This window comes from Schistocerca americana, chromosome 1 (assembly GCF_021461395.2).
Source record: "Schistocerca americana isolate TAMUIC-IGC-003095 chromosome 1, iqSchAmer2.1, whole genome shotgun sequence".
Lineage (NCBI taxonomy): Eukaryota > Metazoa > Arthropoda > Insecta > Orthoptera > Acrididae > Schistocerca > Schistocerca americana.
In genome coordinates this window covers 1185277402-1185283652 of record NC_060119.1, presented here as the reverse complement: position 1 = coordinate 1185283652, position 6251 = coordinate 1185277402, and the positions used below count along the sequence as shown (strand labels likewise).

At 44.4% G+C, this 6251-nt stretch overlaps 1 pseudogene; it reads left to right on the top strand.

The window, feature by feature from the left end:
- Window positions 1-935: 935 nt before the first annotated feature.
- Window positions 936-1053, top strand: LOC124560699 (annotated as a pseudogene).
- The last annotated feature ends 5198 nt before the right edge of the window (window positions 1054-6251 follow it).

Below are 6251 nucleotides of genomic sequence, written 5' to 3'. Positions count from 1 at the left end.
GCAGGATCAACTGTTGGTCGTTTTCAATCATAAAAAAAAGACTACCACCTAACAGGTAATATACTATCATTAAACTAGGTTTAGATGCTGTAATTTGGAATACTAATTGCTGTTATGAGAGTGACAATAAGTTTTCGTTCTGGGGCGATCGGTTTTTGTAAAGCAGTAGTGCACAGTGATAATGTTTTTGCTTTCTCACTATATGAAGCGATAAAGCGAACTGAAGATAAACAAGAAAATCCCTGTCCTACGAAATGCAAGTTATGTCCTTCTCAGAGCATAATTCTCCGATTTTCTGTCCTCTGAATTGTTTTTTCCTATTTCTACTAGCTATTCTCGTTTTATAAACAATTTCCATCAACAATTTCCGTTAATATTACGTCCTTTGAACTGATAATTGATTTGTACAGCGTAATGTGGAAACTGCCGCCAAAATTCGAAATTTCCGCCAAAACTCGAAATTCCTGCCAATAGGTTGGTTGGGGGAGGGTGTAGAGGAGGAGGAGGAGGGGGTTGGGGTCCACTTCGAGGCTGATAATAACATGTGATGTCATCCAGGGGTGGGGATGGGCATGGTCGAGGGCAAGGGTGGAAGGTGTCAGGGTGATTACTTGATCAATTTAGTTAATTTGCATATCAATTTGACATCAAAACTGCGCCGAGGCCCACATCTCCCTACTACTTGCGGGGATCAGTTTGTACAGAAATCATACTGCAGATGGAAGCCGAAGGCCTTGAAAGGGAAGCAATAACTGAGAAGGGAGTGGGGCAGGGTTGTAGTCTATTGGAAGTGCGGTGTTTAAAAATGGGGCATGAGATGTACCTCCTACAAATTTTTATTCCGGAATTTACATCAGCAAAAAGAAATACCCTCCAAATAATGACCTAGAATTTGTGCGCAAAAAAATTTAATGCAAATTTTTATATAGCTAAGAGGCAACGGCCTTGCCGCAGTGGATACACTGGTTCCCGTCAGATCACCGAAGTTAAGCGCTGTCGGGAGTGGCTGGCACTTGGATGGGTGACCGTTCGAGCCGCCATGCGCTGTTGCCATTTTTCGGGGTGCACTCAGCCTCGTGATGTCACTTGAGGAGCTACTCGACCAAATAGTAGCGGCTCCGGTCAAAGAAAACCATCATAACGACCAGGAAAGCGGTGTGCTAACCACACGCCCCTCCTATCCACATCCTCAACTGAGGATGACACGGCGGTCGGATGGTCCCGATGGGCCACATGTGGCCTAATGACGGAGTGCATATATAGCTAGGCGCACTGGTTGGAGTACTTCATCTTTCTCTCTCTGATTATCAAATTACTCAAGCTATTTCTCCCAATAACTTGAAATCTCAGAAATAATCTTATCAGATAGTATCTACTTGAATTATAGACCGTACTAAGGATCACGAAAACGTTTATTTCCAATCAAAGACGAGTTTGGATAGTAATAAGTACATTGCCTGATAAACTTAAATAGCAAAAACCGAGTAAAATTATTTAGGGTTGGGGGAAGTTGAGCAAGGATTTCCGCGACTTTCCTCTTGACGAAATGAACGGAAACTGACTCTAACAAATTAATACAGAAGTGAAAACAGTTTAACCTCACTGGTGTCCGCCCCCGGTAGTTGAGTGGTCAGCGTGACAGACTGTCAATCCTAAGGGCCCGGGTTCGATTCCCGGCTGGGTCGGAGATTTTCTCCGCTCAGGGGCTGGGTGTTGTGTTGTCCTAATCATCATCATTCCATCCCCATCGACGCGCGGGTCGCCGAAGTGGCGTCAAATCGAAAGACCTGCACCAGGTGAAATGTCTACCCGACGGGAGGCCCTAGCCACACGACATTTCATTTCATTTCACCTCACTGGTTGGTGGCTGCATAAACTTGCCAGTACAGAGGCTCTCGCTGTTAAAAACTTTCGACTTCACGCATGAACGAACTGCTGTGCGAAATCACTCTGCGTAAGCTGCGAGGATCTGACCTGAAGCCAACACAAGCTGCAAGATAGCTGATACGACGCGCAGTGCTTCGTCTCAGAAGTGATCTCGAACGGACGGCTAGCTGCTCTGGAACCTGCCCAAGGAGACAACCGTGGCCGGCGTCTTTACTCGACGCCTGTGCTGGCCGAAGTCTCCATTTTGTATGAGGCCAACGGGCGAAGTCTCCGGCTCTCACGTCCGTAGTGTCTTTACTCCACACCGCCAACAGCTGAAGTGCTCTTACTCTACGTTCGCTCCGTAAAATTTCGACGTGAAGCAGACAGAGAAATGTGTCAGAGCACCAGTTAATTACAACCTTTTAGTACTCATATTTCGATAACCGGCGATATATATATATATATATATATATATATATATATATATATATATATATATATATATAAGACAATTTAAATAAGAAGAAATAAATCAGTTTATTTTTGGACATTTATTTTAACATTGATCATTGTTCCGTTAAAATTTCAGCATATCATACTTGATTCATAACTAAACTGGTGCCTTATTTAGGATTGTGTAAATGTGAGTTTGTAATCTTATGGACCACATCAAATAGGGAGCCAAGATTGGGAGACTGCATACAACACTGCATTCATAAAATAACACACGAAGAACGTTGAAACATACGCAAGAGGAAATTAACCACAACCAACGGATTGAATTTTCACCCAAAGAAGTTACGTTCGTAGCGCAATCCTGTCCGTCACGAAACTACCACACACTGGTATACTAAATTCATACTAACTCTCTGTGAAATCTTCCTGAAAAGAATAGCTGAGGGCTATTTGATGCTTACACCACATGCTTCACGTGGTCAACTTGGTTTACACAAAGAGTGTGACGCCACAATAATTTTGATAATTAAAATAAATTACATCGAAAAGCAATTTACAAAGGAAAAACCTCGAACTGGTTACTATCGTCTTACTATTAACCTGAAGGGTCAAACAATTGTATAAGCACGTGGTACTGGTCTCAGAAAGTACACCCCACGTGCGTTGAACATAAAGAAAAGTTGCTACATTGAAAAACATTGTCAAGACGAGACGTTATAATCTCACGCACATTCGCATTTAAGATTGATAATCTTACAGTTACTGATCAATAGGTGGTTTCACTTTACTCACTAGGTAGTGACAAAGCAACTAGCGGAAGATATTCTGAACTTCACACTCGAAATATACTGCGTTGCAATTTAAGATAATATTAGATATTTTAGAGCTAAACCTGAAATAAAGGTGATTAAATTTTCAGTTAGGCTGAACTTAAGGAATCCATTGTCCTATGGACTTAGCAGACACGCGCTTAGCCGGAGATCTTACCGCTTCAGACACTCGCCGTGGACACACTGACCTGGGCTCCTACCGAGCGTGCTTAACAAATACAAACAGAAGTGTCCAGAGAGGCAGCTTCCTATACCAACATGACAAGGGACAGACAGGACCATACTAAGCATAGAAACCTCTTTGCTTCTAGAAAGCGTAGCTACCTGTTCCGACGTTGGTCCTACTGTTCTCTAGCAGACAGGCTTGTCTGCTACCATCAAGCATGCAACTAGAAATACATTTGCTCATTCATTCTTTCACACAGAAGGGAAGGGGGATGACAGTATCTTATCATATACAGTATGTAAAAGAAAGCGGATGTAGGTTCCGTATGAGACTGTGTGACATGAATTACATATAAACTGTGTTTTAAAGTGTAGTAGTGTGACAGATCGTTCTTGTTTATGTGTAAAAGTAACACGTTTCACTGCTCAGTCTCCTCCCAGATAGTCAGAAACACCACAGCAAATTTAGAAGTGGAATGTATGCCGTAAATGACAACAGATTTAAGAAATTAACATGAAAGGAATCCAACAGAGACCTTTCACTTTTCCTCGCAACCCTCTTTAGTGACTGACCATCACGATCACCTGACACAAATTTTCGTCCACTTTGTGACACCGCAGATGATGTTTTCCCCTTTCGTTGTGCCAGCCAGAGTGGCCGAGCGATTCTAGGTGCTTCAGTCTGGAGCGGCGAGACCGCTACCGTCGGAGGTTCGAATCTTGCCTTGGGCATGGATGTATGTGATGTCCTTAGGTTAGGTAGGTTTAGGTTCTAGGGGACTGATGACCTCAGATGTTAAGTCCCATAGTGCTCAGAGCCATTTGAACCATTTCGTTGCATGCAGTGTAAATCTTCGATACTTTGCTTGTTGAAATGAGAGGTGGCCTGCCTTTCCGACGCACACAATGGCCTGCCTCCTCTAATGTTTACAGCAATCATCTTACTCTTAGTAACTCAATTTGGGGAGGTATAGCCGAGAATGGCCATTACAACACTAGTATTGAGAACTCGGAAGATAAGAATGTTTTCCTCTCTAATTGCATGCGGTGGAGTGTTTCTATTCCTTCCCACGCAGCTCCTCTCGTCGCCTGGGCGGTCCGGAAATACAGGAGGGTTGTGCTGGTCAACAAAGGATTATGCCGGCTAGTGTGAGGGACTGGCTGAATGGGGTGGATGCTGCCCCGACATTGTCAAAAGAGCGTGACGAAACGCCCATGGTGGGTTCTGAGGGAGCGCCTGGGGTGAGATATCCCGTTTCTTCGCGGAAATTCGGTGAACACACCATCTGGCGAGCTTCGAGCGAGGCGTGGGAACGACATGAGTTCCCAGGCAGTTTTCGCGGGCAAATTCCCGCGTTTTCTGTAAAAGATTACCTATGATTGGCTCACTCAGAGAAAAGCTCCGTGACGTAGAAAAATCGACGCAGTAATTGGCGCCAAGTATCTCCATTCGTGAAGTAGAAGTGCTTCGGCAATAGAGTGGAATTTTTCACCACTTATTAAGTTGGTGATTGGCACGTATAACCACGGCCATTGTAGTGGGGGTGGTAATGTACTGGGTTCGGCTTGTACGGGTGCTGTGTGAAAGAGTCTAGCCTCGCCTTTCAGTAAGAGTAGGTTACAAGACTGAGCACTAGCCGCTCTTGACAGTCTGCCTTCCCTTGGCTGTCTAATACATTTCTGTAAACGTAGGCTTCTGCGGCCGTTGTCACAGTCAATAAAATTCTTCTGGGTTTGAGGCTGCATTGTTCGAATCCTCCCTCAGGCATGGGTGTGTGTGTTTGTCCTTAGGATAATTTAGGTTAAGTAGTGTGTAAACTTAGGGACTGATGACCTTAGCAGTTAAGTCCCATAATACGAGGGCGGTTCAGAAAGTAACCTCCGATTGGTCACAGTGCGGGTTGTGGGGGGAGTAGCGACGCCATCTGTGCGTTCACGCACTCAACAGGTCAGTCGGCATCAAGCCGTGGTCGAGTGAACGTCGTACCTGCGCTAGTTTAGTTTTTGTGGCAGTTTGAAATGTGTGCTGCAATAGAAAACCCCGCCAAATGTGAAGTGCATGCTGTCATAAGGTTTTTTACAGCCAAAGGATATTCTGCAGCAGCTATTCGTCGTGAGCTTTGTGCCGTGTACGGACCAAGAGTTATGAGTGAAGGAGTTGTCCCTGAATGGGTACGTTTATTTAAAAGTGGACGAGAAAACGTTCATGATGAAGAGAGGAGTGGTAGACCATCATTGGTGACTGATGAACGCGTTCAGACAGTTGATGCAAAACTTCGTGAAAATCGACATTTCTCAATGTCGGAGTTGTCTACTGGTTTTCCACAGATTTGTAAGACTCTCTTATACGAGATAGTGACAGCAAGATTGGGTTACCGTAAGTTCTGTGCACGATGGGTGCCCAAAATTCTTACCGACCACCACAAAACTCAAAGAATGGCCTCTGCATTAGACTTTCTGTCACGTTATGAGGACGAAGGAGAACCATTGTTAAACAGAATCGTGACCGGTGACGAAACCTGGATTAAGTACGTGAACCCTGAGACAAAAGAACAATCAAAGATGTGGGACATTCAAATTCGCCTACCAAACCAAGAAAAGCCTCGCAAGATTTTTCTGCCAGAAAACTGATGGCAACGGTGTTTTGGGATGCCAAAGGGGTGTTGTTGGTTGAATTCATGGAACGTGGTACGACCATTAATCAAGATGTGTACTGTGAAACAATAAAAAAGTTACGACGGGCTATACAGAACAAACGCCGTGGTATGCTGACTTCCGGTATCGTTTTTTTGCACGATAACGCCCGTCCTCACTCTGCTCGCAGAACAACGGCCCTTCTTGAGTCCTTCAAGTGGGACGTTATCAACCATCCACCTTTCAGCCCAGACCTGTCGCCAAGTGATAATCACCTCTTCATGCATTTGAAGAAAT